General features: G+C 38.8%; 2 protein-coding genes across 14 annotated transcripts in view; one reads left to right on the forward strand and one right to left on the reverse strand.

Annotated features, from left to right (window-relative positions):
- CNBD1 (cyclic nucleotide binding domain containing 1) overlaps window positions 1–11,510 on the reverse strand; it is a 543,788-nt gene extending 532,278 nt beyond the window's left edge. For 3 of the 4 annotated variants that reach the window (XM_077876352.1, XM_077876350.1, XM_077876345.1), the window contains exons 1-2: window positions 11,382–11,510; window positions 9,746–9,881 (exon numbers count right to left, since the gene is read on the reverse strand). The gene's annotated coding sequence lies outside the window, so the exon portion shown is untranslated. The remainder of the gene's footprint in view (window positions 1–9,745; window positions 9,882–11,381) is intronic. The other variant, XM_077876351.1, reaches the window with a different exon arrangement.
- A 135-nt stretch (window positions 11,511–11,645) lies between these two features.
- CNGB3 (cyclic nucleotide gated channel subunit beta 3) overlaps window positions 11,646–23,433 on the forward strand; it is a 245,871-nt gene continuing 234,083 nt past the window's right edge. For 4 of the 10 annotated variants that reach the window (XR_013366986.1, XR_013366987.1, XM_077876330.1 and 1 more), the window contains exon 1: window positions 11,649–12,193. The gene's annotated coding sequence lies outside the window, so the exon portion shown is untranslated. Of the gene's footprint in view, window positions 12,194–12,602; window positions 12,766–23,433 lie in introns of those variants that run through there. The other 6 variants (XM_077876332.1, XM_077876336.1, XM_077876337.1 and 3 more) reach the window with 3 other exon arrangements.

Raw genomic sequence — 23,433 nt, forward strand, 5'->3', positions numbered from 1 at the left:
TATAGCAAAAAGATGCCAATTGAAATCAATGAAGGGAAAAAGGCAAATGGTGCAAACTCCAAGAGAAACCAGACACAAGTGTCCAGGTATGCTCTCTCAGTGGAATCACATGGATACATTCAATTCACCCAGCAGCAATGTGTGGCAACGTGTGCCAGATAGTGTCAACCAGGGAAGCTCACCTGAGCCTTGGAGTCCAAGGTTTTTAGTAGGGGCACTAACATAGGCATGTGGTACTTGCTTGCATGATTGACCTCAGCTACTTAGACTCTAGCCCCTTACAGAGCACAAACAAGTGTTTGTCATAAATTGCACTGTTTACATAAATTAGATGATCAAATTGTTACCTCAAGGACTAGGGCCTCAGGCATACAAAAACCACTTACCAGGCAAAATATTCCAAGGACTCAGAGCTCATCTCCCAAGAATTGATCAAGGATCAATCATAAAGACAAGCTTTTCTTCTGAATGTGCAGAATTTGGGTAACATGGGTTTGCTAAGTTAACCCTTTTTTTGCATGGCAGATTATTAATTGTTACATAAAACCTATCTCCTTTTCTTATACGGTAGTAATATGGTAATTTTATCTGAGCACATAGCAAGAAATTAGAAACTACATCTCCCATTCTCCTTTGTAGCTCCCTGTGACCATGAGATCAAGTTCTCTCCAATAGGTTTTATGAAAATCTCACCCTACTGCTTAAGAGGAAATTGCTTTCCTGGGGCTTTCTTGGTTTGCTCGTTCCTGTGGGAATGATAATGGGTCAATGACCATCTTCAATCTATGACCCAGAAATTCGGTATCAAAGGAAATAATATAGCACAAGAAATTCTCACACATGTTCATATGGGGACATATACAAAGATGTTCATGAAGCATTGTTTGAGGCAGCAGCAAATTGGAGGCAATTCACTGGAATAGAGTCCTTCCCCATCCTCTCCATGTTAACCCTGGAGATGCTGGATTATAGACAGATCCAAAGATCTAGTGATGGAACCTTCAGGAAACCCTAAGTAGAGAATATTTATTAATCCATGTAAAGGCATTTCTATATTTTAATAACTTTTATGAATATATACACATATACCAACTGAAAAACAGCTATATACGGAGTACTAGGCATTGGTTAAAATAAGTGAACTACATAGTCACATTGTAACATAGATAAAAAATAAGAAGTAAAATTAGGTATATAGCAAGCCATTTAAATTAATATATTTGCATATAATCAACAGTACTCATTTCATGAGAACACATAAACAAAAGACAATTTATTTGCACTTATTACATGAGCAGAGGCAAACAGCAAAAAGGAATGAGGATGAGAGAAAAAACAAGAGGGAGCCTTATGTAGACGGATGATGATAATATCCAAAATATTCCATTTACAACTAAACTTTCTCTGAGTCCAACAAATGCAGCCAGCCTGTCTCTACTTTTCTTGTGTTAATGAATTTATGCAAAAGAAAATAACTGGATCAAAAGAAAACTTTTGCCCAGATAACTTGTTTTTACCAAAAACAAAAATTGTTTTTAAAACTCACTTCAAAACAACTTATCAAGGAATTTGAGGGAAAAGTATAGAGAAGATGGACTTTGGGATGAGTCTTAAATGACAGATAAGATTTCAACTGGCAAAGACTGAAGAACACAGGATTTCTGACAGAAGAACAAACAAAACAAGCATAGGGGTAGAAAGCCGGAGGTGATAGGAAGTGGGAATAAAATGAGAAAGCAAAAAGGATGCACAAAGAGAAAAATGAGAAATATAACTGTGAAAATAGGTCAGAATTAGATGGGTCGTGAATGCTAGGTAAAGAATTCAGAAGATGGGGATCCCAGGGTGGCTCAGCGGTTTAGTGCCGCCTTTGGCCCAGGGTGTGATCCTGGAGACCCAGGATCGAGTCCCACGTTGGGCTCCCTGCATGGAGTCTGCTTCTCCCTCTGCCTGTGTCTCTGCCTCTCTCTCTCTCTCTCTCTCTCTGTGTGTCTCTCATGAATAAATAAAATATTTAAAAAAAGAATTCATAAGAAAATGAGAAGCAATTAATTTTTTAGTTGTTATTGTTACTGTTATTAGCATAAATATTATGGATTCAGGACTGTGGTTTAGGAGGATTAACCCTGCAGCTCTGTTTAGAATAGTTTAAACTAAGGGGTTCTAAAGTGAAGAAACCAGTTTGAAGAGGTAAGAATTCCCAACCAGTTGACCCAAAATGTGTCACTGTTGCTTGTAGATTATTTTGAACTGAAAACAGTAAAAGCTCAAAAGACTTAGGGAAAAACTTTGACCTTTTTCCAACTGTCTAAAAGAATTGATAGAAACCTAGTCTAGGGCAGCTCCAGTGGCCCAGTGGTTTAGAGCCACCTTCAGCCCAGGGCGTGATCCTGGAGACCCTGGATCGAGTCCTGCGTCAGGCTCCCTGCATGGAGCCTACTTCTCCCTCTGCCTGTGTCTCTGCCTCTGTGTGTCTCTCATGAATAAATGAATAAACACAGAAAGAAAGAAGAAAAGAAAGAAAGAAAGAAAGAAAGAAAGAAAGAAAGAAAGAAAGAAAGGAAGGAAGGAAGGAAGGAAGGAAGGAAGGAAGGAAGGAAGGAAAGAAAAAAAGAAAGAAGAAAGAAAGAAAGAAAGAAAGAAAGAAAGAAAGAAAGAAAGAAAGAAAAAGAAAGAAAGAAAGAAAAGAAAGGAAAGAAAGGAAAGAAAGAAACCTAGTCTAGGAAGAGACCTAGCACCATAGATAAATACAGTATAATACTAGGGTAATAGGAAGAAGTTTAGCAAAGCTAAACAGCAAAGGCTGTTTGCTAAAATTCATCTCTATGTCCCATTGTTTCTGGATGGCCAGCAAACATTTGTTTACCAAATATGAACTCCGTTTCCTCTTCCTGTGAATTGCTTTCCTTCCCTTTGAAGTCCTACCTCAATACCCCTTTCTTCTTAGTTCAGGGTGACATATATACCTCATTTTGCCTGTCTTTGGAATCTTATGTTAATGGAGATTCCCATATGTACAAAATTAAGTTTGATTTTCTCCTGTCAATTTTGTCTCATGTTAATTTGATTCTTAGACCAACCAGAAGCTTGAAGGATAGAGTAAAATATTTCCTTCTCAACAAAGACAATTACAATAATGCAGATAAGAGATTATGAAAGTTTCCTCCTAGACAGCAAGATCAGAAGGAAGACAGATATGTGTGGGGAGACTTGATAGGTAAAAATCTATAGACTATATGACTGGTTGGAAGAGAACTTTGAAGGTAAAAGAGTTGAAATGACTCAGTGTTGATGTTTGAAGGATAGAAAACTATTGTTTCTCCCAGATATAAGAGATTGGGGAACTGCAATTATTATAGTAAGGAAAAAAAGAGAAATAGAAAGGATATTAATTTTAGGTGTTCGAAACCCTTAAGGGAAAGAATTTTTAGATATGCAAAACGTGAGCATATTTCTAGGCCAAGAATGAATGATTAAAGATAAAAATTCAAGATGGCAATATTTTAACATAAGGTCCTAAAGGAAAAGCAAAGGAAAATCATGACCTTGGTAAGTAGTAAGGGAATGTCTTCCAGTCTGGCTAGATGAACATATAAAGAAACATACTCATTATTTTGTTATGAAAATATCTCTAGTACTTTGAAAATTTTGTGTCTCCTTGCAACCTAGAAACAAGATCACAGCCTAAACCTGCCATTATTTTCATGTAGTGAATTGTTAGAATGATGAGGTGATTTCAGAGAGGACTGAGGACGAGTACTGGCAGTCTTGATGGTTCTTTTTTTTTTTTTTTTGAATTAATGTTTATTTATTTTTTTTATTTTTTTAATTTATTTTTTATTGGTGTTCAATGGTTCTATTATGCATTACATGAGTACAAACCTAAGAGGGTCTATAGACACTCCTCCCTTGTTGAGTGGTTATGCCCTTTGAATTGGGAAGGAATCATGTACTCCCTCCAAGAAACAATTATTTCTAGCATAATTTGAATCTGGATAACAAAGCAAACTCTATCACCTTTTAACTGTTATTTACTAAGAACCCTAAAACAGTTTTCCACAATTACACTGATTAACAACAGTACAATAATGGATATGCAGATAAATCAGAAATGGAATGAGATTTACCATTCTAATCCAGAAGCATTTTTCACTTTTAAAACAAATAAAAGTATTTGACACAACAAGGGGATACATTTCAAGGGAGTATAAACAACAGTACGTGAAGACTTGCAACTATGATTCTAAGACTCATTAAATTTTTTATTTCTCTCAGGTTCAAAAGTGATTTTATAATAGAAAACCGTATTTCCCAAAGTGGTTAGAGATTTTAGAAGGTAATTTACTCAAAAGCTATTTTCAAAAGGAATTTTTTGTGAAGTGATTAGTTTAAGTCCCTCTCCATTCCCTTCTATTGGGCATATATAGTGACATTTGAAACACCAAAGCGTTATATTTTTCATTTTGTTCAGTTTCACCTTGATGGTGTACTCCTGAGAAGTGATGAGGACTGTGAAAAGTAATGTGTTAAAGTTCCCATAATCCCCTAAAATTATTTGAAAAATCATTCTCCTGAACAATTATTTCTTTCCTTCAAATTAGCTTAAGGCCATAATTCTGAGCCAAGTATATATTGAGCATGTGTTATTTGCCAGACATTGTGCTGTTTTAATTAAATATAGTCCTGTAGGTATGGAATAATAATTATTACATCACAGGGGGATGGGAGTTATCAACTTATTTTCATACCTCACACATATTTCTTCGATCTCTGTTTTACTCTGTAAGCTAAATTTCCAAACCACTTCCCCGCAATTCAAATTCATCTTTCATATATCAGTGATATTTCCAGAACATAAAGTTGATGATTTTTTATGGCTTAAAATTCATCAGTAATTCTTTTTATTATACAGATTAAAGTCAAAACTCCTGATTTGTTTTCCAGGTTTGTGTTTCACTCTTTCCAACTCCTTTTTCATCTTCTTTTTCATCTGGTCTTCCTCCTTCCTCCTTTCTCCTCCCTTATTTCCTTCCCCTTCTTCTTATTCTCCTCCTTCTTTTTAAAACAAGTTTTAAAGATTTTACAGTGTCCAGAGCAGTCAATGCTCTTCCATGTCTCCATAACTTTTCTAACAATTGTCTCTATCCAAGATTTCTTCCTTACCTCATCTGTATCCCTGACTAGCACTACCTAATAACCCTCATCCTATCTACACCCTACCTTCAGCTGGACTGGCAAAGATAATATTTTCCTATGAAGACTCACCTCAAGAATTTATCCCTTAAAGACTTTCTTCTCAGGAAACTTCTATGCTACTTCCAACTGTTACCATTTGGATTCTGATATAATCACTTTTTACCTTTGGCTTCTCTATTTCTCTGATCAGATCTGTGTTATGGAATCTCTGAAATTCTCTAAAAATTGTTTTTATCTCCCTATTAGGCTGTAACATCTTTAGGAAGAGGGATAATACACAGAAAGCGTGGCATGTTGTGGCTGTAAATCAAATAAATAAATATTCAGTACTAGATCTTATTTAGAGTAGTCTAGTCTTCCTAGGGACTAAATTTTTAACTTTGAGTGTAGAACAAATTTCTCCTTGTTTTTTTCCCACACTTTAAGAACTCTAGAGTGGTGACATATTTATTACATAAAAAGATGCTATGGAAAGAGCAGTAAAATTCAGTGATTTGGAGTTGAAGTTCTGCAGTCCTATAAAACCAGATTTGAATCCTAGCTCAATCATTTTCTGCCCATATAACACTGGATATATTTTTAAACTCTTAAAGATTTTGTTTCCCCATCTCTTAAATAGAGATAGTAAAAGCACTACTTTCACAAGGTTGCTGAAGGTTGAATGAAGATGAAAGTTGAATTAAGATGATGCACCCAAAGAATGGCCACAGAAACTGGAACAAAGTGCCAGTCAGTTTTAGCTATAGTTACATATTATTACTACTACCAGAGGTAGTAAAAATGGAATCAAATTTTAATTATCCAGTTCTAGCCTATTCTTCTGGTTGATTAATGCATTATGAGGTGTGGACTCCACCCTTTTCTTCAACCTATGTCATTTCACATAGGAACCCTCAGTGTCCAGAATACTTTCATAAGAGGATATTTAATGAGAGCACATCCAACAACCAGTGTGCTATGGACAAGGAACAAAGACATTTAAGCAATCTTCTTAAAAATATTAGTAACCCTGGAAACTTAGTTACCACACTGATAAAGTGTATTCCACGACACCTTCCTGGGATATAGGGATCAATGACTGGGTGGATGTATAGATCTGTTTTTCTTTTTCTAAGTTAACTTTCTACTTGTGACACTCTGAAGGCTTTAGAATTTATATTAAAATAATGATTCAATGTTTTTAAAAAGGATGTGATCTTTATAAGTCATATTTTATAATTTATTTCCATTTTCTCTACTTTCCTTCCTGTGCATTAACTCTGAAGTCCACTTGTACACCTGACCATAACTGACCCACTCCCAAGTATCACTCATACAAAAATATATAGCCCTAATAATTGAGGAGAAAAGTGGACTCACTTTTTATTTCACCCACTTAAAAATACCTTTACATTAGAAATGAGTTGATAACTATTTTTAATCAAAACATATTCAATTTCAAAATAGATTTTCCATGAAAAGTAATGAAAGCCAAAGGATGATTAGAATTTCTTATTGCATTTCTGTTACAGACTATTTCTGTCTTCATGCACCTGGATGTGATGCTCTTTAAGAACTGCTCTTGTTTACAGAAAAATAATGAATGCAATAAATAAAAGTAGTCAAATTCCCCCCCAATTTCATGTTTAGTAGTGCTACAAAGAAAAGTATAGTCTAAAACTGACAATTGTACTGTCAATACAGTTTTTTACTTAATAATTCAATATACAATTAGGGTGCTTTAACAGATTAATGATTTCAACTTAATTGTATTAATTAATTAATTAATTAATTAATTTCTTTATGATTGTGTTCAAGCAATAAATACACTTTGGCTCAAAAGACCATCAAAAAATTGCCAAAATTAGATGCTTTTAATATGAACAATTGTATTTTCTCATCTTCTTCCTGAAAACTATGCTATATAACTTGAAAATGTTATTACAGGATATAAAAAAATTCTCCTGACTTCAGTGGATGTAGAGAGCAGCACAGGGCCTTGTTCATAATATGTGTCTAACAAGGGTATGTTAAATTGGATCTAAGTTTTCAAAAATTTTGTTTTGAGTAAAAATAACTAAATCATACACGAATTAACTCTATGAGAACTTCAGATGAGTTACTCAGCTTGAAAATTCTCCACTGTAAGTATATTTACCTCATTTGCATACTAAAGGCAAAACCAACAGATATGCAGTAGTTGCCCCTTATCTATAGGAGATCCGTTTCAAAACACTAGTAGGTGAATAACACTAGTTAAAACGAATGAATAAGATAGACATTGTGACATAGCATGAGACTACTACTGACCTTCTAGCCATATGTCTACAGATAACCGCTGGTAACTGAAAGAACCATGAAAAGAAAAACCACAGATAAGGGGCCGGGGTGGTGGGGGGGGGGGGTGGGGGGGTGGGGAGGATCTGCTGTATTCAAGTTCCTTTTTGTCTCCTAATAAAAAGGCATGAGAGGACTTTCTAACATCAGTAATGTGCTAGAAAATTCTACTTTTCTTAGGAACTATTAGATAACAGATATATCTCTGTCCCCAAGAAACAATACATAAAACTTAGTAACATTTCAGAAGAGAATGGGTAGAGGCTAAAGTGAAACTTCATGGCTGCCAACTTATTTTAAGTTCCATTTTCTGCATTCCCAGGATCCCTTATACCTAACGCATAATCATGTGGCCTAAATTTTGCCAATCAAATGTACCATATGGAGTTGGTGTAATTTAGCAATGTAAGACAAAGGCTGCACTCTGGGGAACTGATCTTCTGGCAAGTTAAGTGGTGAAGATATTTGGTAAGTTTTTTAAACATGTGTGTAATGTTCACAAGTTGGTTGCCTCTACTGGCAGACTGAAATGTACCATCAGTAAAAGAGCCTCTGGTATCCAGTCCAAATTATCACCTACAGTGAACATCAGTAGCAACAGTGTCTTCATTACAGAAACCTTCAAGTGTGGTGAAGTAATCATGAAGTAATCATAAGCCCAACTTGGCTTCTCTGTGACCCTCCTGAAGATTCTGTAAGCTATATAAGCTCCATTAATAAGTTCCTTTCCTACTTAAACTGGCCAGAATAGATTCCATATCTTGTAATCCTTAGTGAAAATGTCAGATTGTAGATATCAAAGAGTTGTGGTTCTTATTTTCATTCTGATAATCACTAGCTATGTGACCGAAGGAGGTTGGTTATCCTTTCTGGGTGATGTTTTCCTCACCAATAAATTAGTAGTGGTAAACAAATTCTAGATGTTTCAAAGACTTAAAAGCTGAAGTTAGTAAAGTTCTAGAAAGAATGTAGGTGCATGTATTTATAATTTTGATAAGAAGAACTTTCTAAGGCTAACATCTAACCCACGCATTAAAATGTATAATGATTAATCCCTTAAATCCCAAAAAATCTTTTAAAATCATGGCAAATAAATACCTTAAGCGAATGACAAAATGGTGAAAGTGTTCAATACGTATGACATTAATAGAAAAACATTAATTTTTAATATTCAAAACTTCAAAATAATAAGAGAATATAAACAGATAATAGCTCTCTCCCACCCACAAGGAAAAATGAAATTTTAAAAAGCCAATAAGCTCAGGGGAAAATGCTCAGCCTCATTCATATATATAAAAAAACTGAAATCAAAATAATGAGATACCAGGGGCACCTGGGTAGTTAAGCATCTGCCTTCAGCTTGGATCCCAGGATCCTGGGATCAAGTCCCTTGTCAGGCTTTCTGCCAGCAGGGAGTCTGCTTCTCACTCTCTGATCCTACCCCCTGCTCAGTGCTACCAATCTCTCTCTCTCCCTCTCTAATAAATAAATAAAATCTTTAAAAAAAATGAGATAAAAAAAATAATAATGAGATACTATTTTTCATCTGTGCAATTAGTAAAGATGTTAAAATTGTAGGATACCAAGTACAGACCAAGATGTGGGAAACAAGGCACTTTCATTCACTATTGATAACAATGTAAATTAGTATGGGCTCTGGAAAGGAAATTTGGCCATATCTATCACAATCTTTAGCATATGTCAAAGCATATATACTTTGACTCACCAATTCCGTTTCAAAGAATTTATCCAATAATCTTGCAAAATTTCATGGAAATATCTAAGAGAATATTCATCACAACACTGCTTTCTATTAGCCAAAGAAAGAAAAGAGAAAAGAAAAAGAAACACCTAATTCCAAAAGTATGAGAGCAGCTTTAAAAATAATGGTAATCCACGGGCAGCCCTGGTTGCTCAGCGGTTTAACACCGCCTTCAGCCCAGGGCCTGATCCTAGAGACCCGGGATCGAGCCAGGCGTCGGACTCCCTGCATGGAGCCTGCTTCTCCCTCTGCCTGTGTCTCTGCCTCTCTCTCTCTGTGTCTCTCATGAATAAATAAAAATCTTTAAAAAAAAAATAATGGTAATCCATGGAACAGAATGCTTTGAAACCATTAAAAAGAATTAATTTGATCTACAGTCAACATAAGAGAGATTTCTAAGATTAAATATTATAGGAAAACCATAGAGCACATACAGCATTTTCTTTGGTAAATATTTTAAAGGATACTCACTCTGGTTGCCTCTGGTGACAGACTGTTTTCAACAATACCTATCAGTTACTCTTCTGAGACATGACTTTCCCCCACAGTCCTACCAAGAGGTGGAGTCACGCGCCTTTCCTTGAATCTGTGCTCCTTAGGTGATTTGCTGTTGATCGACAGAGTGCAGTGGGACTGACTTCCGAGGCTCCCTCAGGAAAGCCCAAAAAGTTTCCACCTGGTCTCTTGGAATGTTTGCTCTCCTATGACCCCTGTTTTGATGTTCTCTCTCTTCTGCTCGCTCGCTCTCTCTCTCTCACACACACACTAGAAAACAATATATTCTTATGCCACAGGAAGTGTGCCAACCAAGAACGTAGCCCAAGCTATGAAGATGACTTTTCTGCTGGAGCACAGTAACAGGATTTTTATTATTTTTTTTTAAAGATTTTATTTACAGAGACAGAGAGAGAAAGAGGCAGAGACACAAGCAGAGGCAGAAGCAGGCTCCATGCGGGGAGCCCGACACGGGACCGGATCCCGGGACTCCAGGATCACGCCCTGGGCCCGAAGGCAGGCGCCCAACCGCTGAGCCACCCAGGGATCCCCAGAAACAGGATTTTAAGCAGCAAACCTGAGGCTTGTTTTGCTCTGAAAGAAACCCCTGGATTAGAAACCTCTCCTCAGGGACATCTGAGTGGCTCAGCGGTTAGGCGCCTGCCTTTGACTTCGGTGTGACCCGGAGATGCAGGATCGAGTCCCACATCTGGCTCCCTGCGAGGAGCCTGCTTCTCCCTCTGCCTGTGTCTCTGCCTGTGTCTCTCTCAGTCTGTATCTCTCATGAATAAATAAATAAATCTTAAAAAAAAACAACAACAAAAAAAACCTCTCATCAAATCTGGACCCAGAAGGAGAATCAACAGTTCACGAAGTAAGTGGGTACCAAAATGACCAATGGAATTTTCCAGAAACCAGCAGGGGCCAATGCGGACCCCCCTCTAGGGGATGTGACACCTTCGATGACATGTGTTCCAGTGGGCCTGCCCGGGCTCCCCTGGGCTCCCCTGGCTGCCCTTGGATCCCTCAGGCTCTCCCCAGACTCTGGGGAGTCTTAAAAACCCAAGTGGCATCTGCAGGTGAATGTCTTGCAGCCCTGAGCTGGGCTTGGAGGAAAAGGTTCCTTCATACTTCTGAGCGCAAAGCATTACATCCACCTTCTTAATCCTATCAGACCTGACCTATCAGACCAAGAAGGCTCTCCCACCGACCGTGTCTCTGCTTCTCAGGCCCGCGCCACTTCGCCTGCCAGGGCTCCCGGAGCGAGCAAGTGAGCGGGCACAGACCCTCCCTCTGGCAGATGGAGGGGCCGCGTCCCCAAGTCCTCGGATGACAGAGCCCAGCTACCAAGGGCCACCTCTTCAAGGAGCCGGCCGTGAAGGCTGGAATTTGACCGCTCCGACCATACCACCCGCAAAGAGCCACCCCCATCATGAAAACTGCTGAAGATTTAGCCTTTGCCTCAAACCTCCCTCGACCAAACAGGAGGCGAGATGGGGAAGTCGCCCCTCCCCACCACGAGGCCGGCGAGGGTACCGTTTCCGTTTCCGGGGGGGAGGGGAAGGGCGGGGTCTCACAACTTGCAGTGGGACAACTTGAACGGCCCACGCACACGGGTCAGGAGGTGGTGGAGAGGCGAGGCCCGAAGGACGCCCCCAAAGCTGGCCAACTGGGCCCACGGTGGAGCCGGTGCTTTCAGCCTCAGCGGACGACGCCGCCGCGGCGGGAGGCGCTGAGGGCCCGGGCAGCCGCGCACGAGGACCTTCCTGCCCGTCTTCCCGCGCGGGGGCTCCCAGCAGCCCTTGCGCGGGCTCCCAGCAGCCCTCGCGCTAAGAGCCGCTTGCTCCGTGGGCTCAGCCGATGCCCCGCCTTCGCAGCGGGGTCAGCGCTTCCGGCGGACCCTGGAGAGCGCCGCTTGCGGGAACCTGGTGAGGGTTCCAGACGCCTGGGCTGCGGTGAGTGATCCGGAGCAGTTTGGGACTTTCTTGTTTAAGGAGTCGGCCTTGAAGCCACAGACTTTACACCTCAAGGTCCACCTGCTCCACAAGGACAGGCCTCGAAGACCCGGCGTCCGCCCGCCCGTGGTGCCTGAGACCAGCAGTGCCCACCCTGCGGGCGCTCCTTCGCCAAGAACTTTCCTGAGGCGAAGCTGGTGGAATCGGACACCTTACGGGCTTCAGACGTTCCCGTGTGTCCTTCATCCCGCGTGTCCTCAGCCCCGGGTTGCTGGTGCCCACGGGGCCTATCGCGGATGCGCGGCGGGAGAAGCGACGCCGAAGGCCTAGGTAGTTCTGTGAGGAGCTCCGCCTGAAGAACCTGAAAACGGGAGACGACAGCGACGGGGTGACTTTGGGATCGGGATCCTGTACCAGGCGGTGGGAGCGGCTCAGACACGAGGAACTCGCCAAAGCGGAAATCCAGAAGGTGACTTCTCTCTCTCTCTCTCTTTAAAAAAAAAAAAAAAAAAAAAAATTGAACCGTTGCTTTACTTGTTAGTTTTTCATGAAAGATACATTTAAATAGTTTAATTTTGGTAAAGCGTGTGTGTGTCGGTACTGGTGTCTGTACAGTGCTGGCCGGAAGGACTGTAGGGCTGTTCCAGGAGCCTCCGACGTGGGCTTGTGCGGGTCTCAGGTAAGGCAAAAGCACCCCTGGGTCAGGAGATGGTTCAAGTAATGCTGGGGTCCCTCCTGCCCCCTGGGTCAAACCTCTGTGGCCTCTTTACCGAGGAACCTATTCCTTTCATTATCGCCTTCAGATGCATGTTCACAACACCAGGGAACTTTTGTTTTTAAAGATTTTATTTATTTATTCATGACAGTCACAGAGAGAGAGAGAGAGAGAGAGGCAGAGACACAGGCCGAGGGAGAAGCAGGCTCCACGCAGGGAGCCTAACCTGGGACTCCATCCTGGGTCTCCAGGATCACGCCCTGGGCTGAAGGCGGTGCTAAACTGCTGAGTCACCCAGCCTGCCCCCAAACACCAGGAAACTTAAGGTAAACTTATTTTTAAACAGTATGTTAATTTCTTCTTCTCTTTTTCATGTTTTTTACAAATCAGTACCTTTATTTTTAATTTTTCCCATTCCCAACTGCCTTCTTTTTTTTTTTTTTTTTTTTTGATTCAGGTGTAATTGACCTGACATATTAGTTTGTGAGGTACATAATAATTCGATATTTGCATATATCGTGAAACAATCACCCAGTAAGTCCAGTTAGCCTCCATCACCATATGTACTTAATTTTTTTGTGTGTGTGATGAGAACTCTCTACATCTACTCCCCTACATAATTTCAAAGAAGCAACGCAGTACTATAAACTGCAGTCACCATAGTGTACATCCCCGTGACTGACTTATTTTATACGTGGAAATTTGTACCTTGGACCACTTCACCTGTTTCAACCACCTATAAGGCCTTGCCTCAGGAAACCAACCACCCGTCTTTTCTTTCTGTCTATAAACTCGTTTTGTTCTTTAGATTCCATATAAAAGTGAGATCGTATGCTATTTATCCTTTTCTGTTTGAATTATTTCGTTTAGCATAATCCCCTTGAGTCTATCCATGTTGTTGCAGATGGCAACATTTCAACCTTTTCTATGGCTGAATAATATTCATATATATATATTATATATATAAACACCTTCATTAACTATCTAAGCTAGATCTTCTTGATAACTTGATACAGCTTCTACATCCACTTACTGCTTCACCTTGCTCTTTTATGTTATGAAGATGACTTATTTCTCTAAACCTCACAAACCAACATCTGCTAGCTTCACACTTTTCTTCTGCAGCTTGTAGAATTGAAGAGAGTTAGGGTCCTGCTCTGGGTTAGGCCATGGTTTAAGGGAATGTTGTGGTTGCTTTGATCTATTCAGACCACTCAAACTTTCTCCATATCAGTGATTAGGCTGTTTTGCTTTCTCATCATTTATGTGTTCACTGGAGTAGCATTTTTAATTTCCTTTAAGAACTTTTCCTTTGCATTTTCAACTTGGCTAACTGACCCAGGAGGTCTAGCTTTCAGCTTTCAGCCTATTTTGGCTTTCAACATGCCTTTCCCACTAAGCTTAATTACTCCCAGCTTTCCATTTCAAGTGAGAGACATGTGACTCTCCCTTACACTGGAACACTTAGAAGCTATTGTAGGTTTATTAACTAGCCTAATTTCAGTATTGTTGTGTCTCATGGAATAGAGAGGACAAGAGATGAGGGAACAGCCAGTTGGTGGAGCAATCAGAACACACACAACACTTAACAATTATATTTGCTGTGTTATATGGGCACAGTTCATAACACCACAAAACAATTGCAACAGTAACACCAAAGGTCACTGATCTTAGATTACCATAACAAATGTAATAATAATGAAAAAGCTTGAAATATTGTGATAATTACCAAAAAGTGACACAGAGACACAAAGTAAGCAAATGCTGTTAGCAAAATGCTGATATACCTGCTTAAAACCAAGTTGCCACAACTCTTCAATTTGTTAAAAACACAATATCTGCAAAGTAGAAATTTACTTCAGTAAAACACAATAAAATAAGTTATACCTGGTATAAGTGTATGGATAACCACTCTCGATTTACATGTACTTTTTATAAAGCTTTCTCAAAGTAGATTTGCATCAATTTGCTTCAAATGCCTGTTCATTTCAATTATCTAGGAGAGTGGCATGAGGAAATGTTTCATGGAGAGTTTATGTTTTCTCTGCTGTGAACCTCAAAAGCTTAGAGTATGGTTTCTCTCAAAATTCCCTTCATAACTGTTGATTTGCAATTCGGGCTCTATCAACCTGATTTTCTCAAAATGGAGTCTTTTTACGTGGTCCACTTTTTTTAAATGTAGAATTCTGGACCGCCCCATAAGTGACTTACTGAATCAGTATCTCTTGTTTTGGAACAAAAAATCTACACACTTTTTAATCTTTCTCTAATTTGATATAAACAACTAAAAATACTAGAAATTTTGATAACATTTGAAATATTTGTTTTTTCCACATTCCTTGACAGTATACAATATATGAAAGATATTTACCCACTGGGATAAAGGAGTGGGGAACAGAGTTAAAAATCATGAAATCAATTTTTTAAAATTATAGTTGCCATACAGTATTACATAGTTTCAGGTGTATGACATAGTAATTGAACAATTATATGTATTACAAACTGTTCCACCAGGATAAATGTAGTTACTATCTGTCACCTGCTTATCCCATCCACTGCACCCCCAACCTTGGCAAATACCAGTTTGCTCTTTATATTACTGAGTCTGTTCCTGCTGTGTTTTGTACATTTGCTTTGTTTTTCAGACTCCACATATTGGTAAAATCATATGGTATTTGTCTTACTTAGTCTGGCTTATTTCATTTAGCATACTACCCTCTCGGTTCACCCATGTTATTGTGAATGGCAAGATTTCATTCTTTTTTATGGCCGAATAGTGTTCCATTGTATACATACTATATCTTCTTTATCCATGGAGAACCTATGTCCTCTCTAAAGGGGACATTAGATAGTTCCAGCTAATTTTTGCTATGTGATAATCCAGGCCTAGGGTTGCCAGTTTGTCAAAAGAACCACAAATTTAGATTTTTAATAGGTAATTTTCAGTTATTTGAAACACTGCACTTCCCAAATAACAATTTAAAAAACCCTACTCTGTGTCTAGCAATTTTTAATACAATATTACAATATACTGAAATCCAAACAGGTATAATATCACAAGGAAATCTAAAACAAACTGTAGATTATGACTGGAAGATATTAGTCAAGTGTACTGAAATACCTACCAGGCTCATCATTCAGATAAAAACGCTGAGCTTTTTTAGTGGGAAGAAGTGTTCAAAATGAAGTCACAAATAATTTGAGTTATACAACCAAACATGTAGAACATGTAAAATACTGGCCATTTTTATACACCATACCATAGGAAGCACAAAATGGATTAAAGGAGGCTCAGAGATAGACAACTAGTTGTGATTGAGCAATGATAATCCATGTTGCAGGGGGAGGAGAAAGGTTGAAATTGAAGTCAAGTGTGCATTAAAATAAGAAGAGTAGGTTTTTGGGGGTTTTGTTATAGTTCTGTTTCATACTGGAAAAATGAGAACCAAGAGGTAAAACTCTCGGGGCATATTATGTATAAATAAGGTAATAAATACATTCCAACAAAAATGAAATAAAACACACTTAATACAATCCCTTTTTTTCTTTTTTTTAATCCTATTTTTTTCACTATGAAATTAACCAGACAAAATTACTCTTTCAAATTGCCAGGGAATTTTGAAAGACTCTTAATTTCTGTATTTATCATACTGAAGGCTGAAAACTATCTAAAATCTCAAAGGGCGAGTGGGAGGTGGGGTGCAGATGCATCTCTGGGCAAGAGTTGAGCTATAGAAAAGTCAGAAGAGACATCGATAGGAAAGGGAACAGCAAAGGGCCCTATCATGTCCAGGTTTAAAAACAGTATTATAGGGATGCCTCAGTGGCTCAATTGTTGAGTGTCTGCCTTTGGCTCAGGGCATGATCCCAGAGTCCCAGGATTGAGTCCCATATCGGGCTTCCTGCATGGAGCGTGCTTCTCCTCCTCCTGCCTATGTCTCTTCCTCTCTCTCTGTATGTGTCTCTCCTATGATTAAATAAATAAAATAAAATGAAAAAAAATTATGTATGTAGCATGGTAAATTGCTAAGAAATTATTTTTAAAAACCCATTTAAAGGGAATTCATTCTTATTTATTTTTAGGTTTTCTAATTTTATTTAAATCCAATTTGCCAACATGTAGTATGACACCCAGTGTTCGTCTTATCATGTGCCCTCCTTAATGCTCATCACCCAGTCACCCCACCCCCTATCCACCTCCCCTTCTGCAACCTTTTGTTTGTTTCCCAGAGTTAGGAGTCTCTCATGGTTTATCTTCCTCTCTAGTTTTTCCCCACTCAGTTTCCCTCTTTCCTCTTAGGCTCCCTTTTTATATTCTACATATGAGTGAAACCATATGATAATTGTCTTTCTCTGATTGATTTCTTTCACTCAGCATAATACCCTCCAGTTCCATCCACATCAAAGTAAATGGTAGGTATTCATCCTTTTTATGGCTGAGTAATATTCCATTGTGTGTGTGTGTCTGTGTCTGTGTCTGTGTGTATACATACACACCACATCATCTTTATCCACTCATCTGTCGAAGGACATCATGGCTCCTTCCACAGTTTGACTATTATAGACCTTGCTGCTATATTGGGGTGCAGATGTCCTGTCATTTCACTATATCTGTATCTTTGGGGTAAATATCCAGTAATGCAATTGCTAGGCCATAGGGTAGCTCTATTTTTAACTTCTTGAAGAACCTCCACACTGTTTTACAGAGTGGCTGTACCAGTTTGCATTCACAGCAACAGTGCAGGAGGGTTCCCCTTTCTCCATATCCTCTCCAACGTTTGTAGTTTCCTGTCTTGTTAATTTTAGTCATTCTCACCAGTGTAAAGTGGTATCTCAATGTGGTTTTGATTTGTATTTCCCTGATGGCAAGTGACATGGAGCACTTTTTCATGTGCTTGTTGGCCATGTGTATGTCTTCTTTGGAGAAATGTCTCTTCATGTTTCCTGCCCATTTCATGACTGTTTTTTAGGTGTTGAGTTTGATAAGTTCTTTTTAGATCTTCGATACTAGCCCTTTATTTGATATGTCATTTGCAAATATCTTCTCCCATTCTGTAGGTTGTCTTTTAGTTTTGTTGACTGTTTCTTTGCTGTGCAGAAGCTTTTTATTTTGATGAATTCCCAGTATTTCATTTTTGCTTTTATTTCCCTTGCCTTCATAGAGGGATCTTGCAAGAAGTTGCTGTGGCCAAGTTCAAAAAGGTTTTTGCCTGTGTTCTCCTCTAGGATTTTATGGATTCTTGTCTCACATTTACATCTTTCAAACATTTTGTGTTTACCTTTGTATATGGTATAAGAGAATGGTCCAGTTTCATTCTTGTTGTGTTGACTGTCCAGTTTTCCCAATAACATTTATTGAAGAGACTTTTTTTTTCCATTGGATATTCTTTCCTGCTTTGTCGAAGATGAGTTGACCACAGATTTGAGGGTCCATTTCTGGGTTCTCTATTCTATTCCAGTGATATATATGATCCTGGATGGAATGTTCTATATATATCTGTGAAATCCATTTGATCCAGTGTGTCATTCAAAGCCCTTGTTTCTTTGGTGATCTTCTGCTTAGGAAATCTGTCCTTTGCTGAGAGTGTAGTGTTGAAGTCTCTTTCTATTAATCTATTATTGCCTATGTCTCTACTCTGGTTATAAATTGGTTGATATAATTGCTGCTCCCACATTAGGGGCATAAATATTCCTAATTGTTAGGTTTTATTGTTGGATATACCCTTTAAGTATGATATAGTGTCCCTTTTCATATCTTATTACCGTCTTTGGTTTAAAATCTAGTTATCTGATACAAGGATTGCTATCCCAGCTTTCTTTGAGGACTATTACATGATAAATGATTCTCCACCTCCTCATTTTCAGTCTGGAGGTGTCCTTAGGTCTAAAATGAGTCTCTTGTAGACAGCGTATAGATGGGTCTTGCTTTTTTATGCTAATCTAAAACCCGGTGTCTTTTGATTGGATTATTTAACCCATTCATGTTCAGAGTAACTATTGAAAGATATGAATTTAGTGTCATAAAATTACCTATACAGTCCCTATTTCTGTAGATTGTTTTTGGGGGCTCCTTCTTTGCTTACAGGGTCCCCCTTAATATTTCTTGCAGAGCTGGTGTGGTGGTCACATACTGTCAGTTTCTATCCTGGAAGCTCTTTATGTCTTCTATTCTGAATGACAGCCTTGCTGGTAAAGTATTCTCAGCTGCATGGTTTTCTCATTTAGTACTCTGAGTGTATCATGCCAGCCCTTTCTGTCCTGCAAGATCTCTGTGGATAGATTTGCTATTAATTTGATATTTCTCTCCATATAAGTTAGGAATCTCTTGTCTCGAGTTGCTTTTAGGATTTTCTCTTTATCTTTGAAATTTTTGAGCTTCACTATTATATGTCAGGGTGTTGATCAATTTTTGTTGGTTTTGGTGGGTGGTCCTCTCTATCTCTTGGATATGTATGCCGGTTTCCTTTCCCAGGCTAGGGAAGTTCTCAGCCATGATTTGTTCAGACATACTTTCTGGTCCTCTCTCTCTCTCTCTCCCCATACCCTCTGGAATCCCAGTAAGATGAATATTATTCTTTCCCAAACTATCATCTAATTCCTGGAGTCTCTCCTTATGGGCTCTAAGTCATTTATCTCTCTTTTCCTCAGTTTCCTGCCTTTCCATCAACTTGTCCTATATGTCACTCACTCCCTCTTCTACCTCATTAACCCCAACTGTTAGAGCATCCAGTTTAGACTGCTTTTAAGTTGAAGTATTTTTTATTTCGGCCTGATTAGATCTCAATTCTGCAGTAAGAGAATCTCTCGAGCCACAATAATGTTATAATTGTAATCCTGAACTGTATCTCTGACATCTTACTTAAACCCATATCTGTTAGATCTGTGGCAGAGAGTATTACTTCTGGTTCTTTTGTGGTGAATTCTTCCTTCTAGTCGTTTTGTCCAGTGCCGAATGGCTGTATGATTGAGCAGAGTCAAAACAATCAACCACGACCTAAGTAGCATACACCATAGATAATTTCGAAGAGGTCAGAGGCCAGAAAATAAAAGAAAAAGGAAAAAAAGACCATGAAGTGAAAAACAAATTTAAAAAATAGTAAAAATTTTTAAAAGTGGGAGGTAGGAAGTGGTGGAGGAGAGAGAATATAGTCTCACAAGAGTGGCCCAACATGATGATCCTCTTGGTTCTGAGTATTTTGGTCTGTACGTTAGAAAGTCTCAGATTCCAAATTTATGCAAACATGCAAAACATAGAGAAACAACAGAACAACAAAAAAAAGACAAAAGAGGGGGGCAGAATGGGAAGGAAGAGAGAATATAATCTCACAGAGTCAACCAACATGATGCTTCACTTGGTTCTGAGTGTATTTTGGTCCATATGTTAGAAGGTACTAAACTCCAAAACTATAAAACAAAACAAAACAAAAAAAACCCAAAACTTATATATCTACAAAAATTAAATTGGATATGTTAAAAGGAAGCCAAAAATGAAGAATATATCTATGACATGTAATTATAAAAAAAAATGAAAATAAAAAGGAAAAAACTTAATTGTTAAAATATTGTAGTTAAGACAGGAAAAAATAAAGAATATTGGAAATTCTTAACTTGAAAGATAAATGAGTCATAAGGAATAAACTTTGAGTTCTATATATTATTTTACCTCAGTCCTGGAGTTTTCCAGGGTGTTTGGTCAATAAATTGGCTGTTCCCCGGTTCTTCTAGCTGGTGTTCTGGGGGAGGGGCCTGCTGTGCTGATTTCAGGTGTCTGTGCCTGGGTGGGAGATGCCCCAACCCTTGCCAGCTGGTGGGGCTCAGTGTAAGCTGTTTTCCCCGTGCGACCTTTGTCCCTGGAGGCCATGTGCCTCCAGGGTGAAAGGGGGGGAAAATGGTGGCAGCCTGATCTCCAGCCCTGGAGCCAAGAGCTCCCAGTGTGTACCGAACTGCAAACTCTTAGTATGCACTGGCTCAGATCCTCCTGGGGACTGGTAGGAGGGGCGGGGTAGGGGTGGGGGCACAGAATTGTTCAGTTTGAAGGGCGCTGGGTGGCAAGAGAGCTTTCACCATCTTGTGTGTTCACTGGCTCTGCCTCTCCTGAGGGAAAAGAGGATAGCCCACTTCCCTCCACTACCAGGCTCTGGGATGTGTCACCTCCTGGAGTGGGCACCCGCTCCACTTCTCCTAGATGCCCTTTCCAGTCCTTTACCAACACCTAGGACGGTGCTGATTGGTCCCCTGGTCCCACTGCAGTTTGTGGTTTGTGACACAAGTTGGGCTTTCTCCCGGGCTTCCCTGTTCTTTCTGTGACTCTGAGAGTGTTGAGATCTCACTGCCCCTCCTGCAGTTTTGCCCTATTTCACCACTGAGCACTTTTCAGGCAGGGAAGACTCTCAAGAGCAGATTTCTAAAGGATCCATTTGTACTCCTTAGCACTTTCCTGCAGCAGCTTACAAAGGTTCCCTCCCCTGCCCCATTCATCTTCTGATATATCCCCTCTGTTTCTCTTCACTGCACTCCTACCTTGTATGAAGTGATCACTTTTCTCTCTGTAGCATTCCAGCTGTTCTTTCTTTACATCTCAGGTTGATTCACAGGTGTTTAGATTGTTTGAAAGCTATCTAGCTAACTTTAGGGGACCAGATGAATTGAGGACTCCTACTCTTCCACCATCTTGCCTCTTCCCCCACTTTTCAGTTTTAATTCCAGTATAATTAACATATAATTTATATTAGTTCCAAATATACAACATAGTGATTCAATTCTATATATCACTCAGCACTTATCATGATAAACGTACTCATAATCCCCTTCTGTTTCATCCATCCCCGACCCACTTCCACTCTCGTAACCATCTGTTTGTTCTCTGTATGTAAAAGTCTGGGGTTTTTTGTTTGTCTCTTTTATTCTTTTTTCATTTGTATTGTTTCTTAAATTCCACATATGAGTGCAATCATATGATACTTGTCTTTGTCTGACTGACTTATTTCACTTAACGTTAGACTGTCTACGTCCATCCATGTTGTTTCAGATGGCAAGGTCTCATTTTTTGTGTGTTCAGTAATATTCCATTGTGTATGTATGTATGTGTGTGTTTGCACATCTTATCTTTATCCCTTAATCTATTGATAGACGCTTGGGTTGCTTTCATTATTTGGCTATTGTAGATAATGCTGCAATATACGTAGGTTTGCATATATCTTTTTGAATCAGTGGTTTTTGTATTCTCTGGGTAAATACCCAGTAGTGGAATAACTGGATCATCTGGCAATTCTATTTGTAAGTTTTTGAGCCACCTCCACATTGTTTTCTACAGTGCTAAACCAGTTTGCATTCCCACCAAAAATGGGCACATGTTATTTTTTTCTCACATCCTCACCAAACTTTGTTGTTCTTTTGGTTTTTTACTTTAGCCAATCTGACAGGTGTGAGGTAATGTCTCATTATAGTTTTGATTTGCACTACCTGGACAGTGATGTTGAGCCTCTTTTCATGTATCTGTTGGCCATTTGAATGTCTTTCTTAGAGAAATCTGTTCATGTCTGTTCATTTCTTCAGCCATCTTTAATTGGATTATTTATTTTTTGGGTGTTGAGTTGTATAAGTTTCATCTATTTTTGATACTAACCCTTTATCAAATATGTCATTTGTAAATATCTTCTCCTATTTGGTAGGTTGTATTTTTCAGTTTTGTTGATCATTTCCCCCACTGTACAGAAGCTTTTTCATTTAATGTAGTCCCAATTGTTTATTTTTGCTTTTGTTTCCCTTGTCTCGGGGTATATATCTAGAAAAATGTTGCTGTGTCTAATGTCAGAGATACTACTATCTTGCTCTCTTCTAGGATTTTTATGATTTCAGTCTCACATTGAGGGATTTCATCCGTTTTGGATTTATTTTTGTGTATTGTGTAAGAAAGTGGCCCAGTTACATTCTTTTGCGTGTTGCTGTCCAGTTTTCCCCACACCATTGGTTGAAGAGACTACCTTTTCCTATTGCATATTCTTGCCTCCTTTGTCCAAGATTAATTGACCAAATAATAGTGGGTTTATTTCTGAGTTTTCTATTCTCTTCCATTGATCTGTGTGTCTATTTTTTGTGCCAGGACCATACTGTTTTTATTATTTTTGTAGTATATTTTGAAACCTAGTATTGTGATAACTCTAGCTTTGTTCCTTTTCAAGATTGCTTTAACTATTTGGGGTCTTTTGTGGTTCCATACAAATTTTAGGATTGTTTTTCCTAGTTCTATGACAACTGCTATTGGTATTTTGACAGGGATTGCATTAAATCTGTAGATTGCTTTGGTAGTATGGACATTTTAACAATATTTGTTCTCCCAATCCATGAGCATGGAATATCTTTCCATTTGGTGCTGTCTTCAATTTTTCATCAGTGTTTTATAGTTTCCTAGGTACAGGTCTTTCACTTCAATTAAGTTCAGTCCTAGATATTTTATTATTTTGGTGCAATTGCAAATGGGATTGTTTTCTTAGTTTCTCTTTCTGCTACTTCCTTACGAGTGTATACAAATGCAAGAGATTTCTGTATATTGATTTTGTAACTGTGACCTTACTGAATTTGTTTATCAGTTCTAGTGGTTTTTCTTTGGAGTCTTTAGGGGTTTTTGTATATGATATTATCTGCCAATAGTGACATTAATTCTTCTTCCTTACCAATTTGGATGCCTTTTATTTTTTTTGTTGTCTGATTGCTATATCTAGGACTTCCAGTGCTATGATGCATAAGAGTGATGATAAGGGACATCCTTGTCTTATTCCTGTCCTTAGGGGAAAAGCTTTCCATTGAGTCATTTCAACATTGAGTTTGGTATCCATTGTGGGTTTTTCATGTATGCTAAGGTATGTTGTGGTATGTTCCTTCTATTATGTTGAGGTATGTTTCCTTTGTTGAGAGCTTTTATCATGAATGGATGTTGTACGTTGTCAGTTGTTTTTTCTGCATCTATTGAAATGATCATATAGTTTTTATCCTTT

This window comes from Canis aureus, chromosome 28 (genome assembly GCF_053574225.1).
Source record: "Canis aureus isolate CA01 chromosome 28, VMU_Caureus_v.1.0, whole genome shotgun sequence".
Classification (NCBI taxonomy): Eukaryota; Metazoa; Chordata; class Mammalia; order Carnivora; family Canidae; genus Canis; species Canis aureus.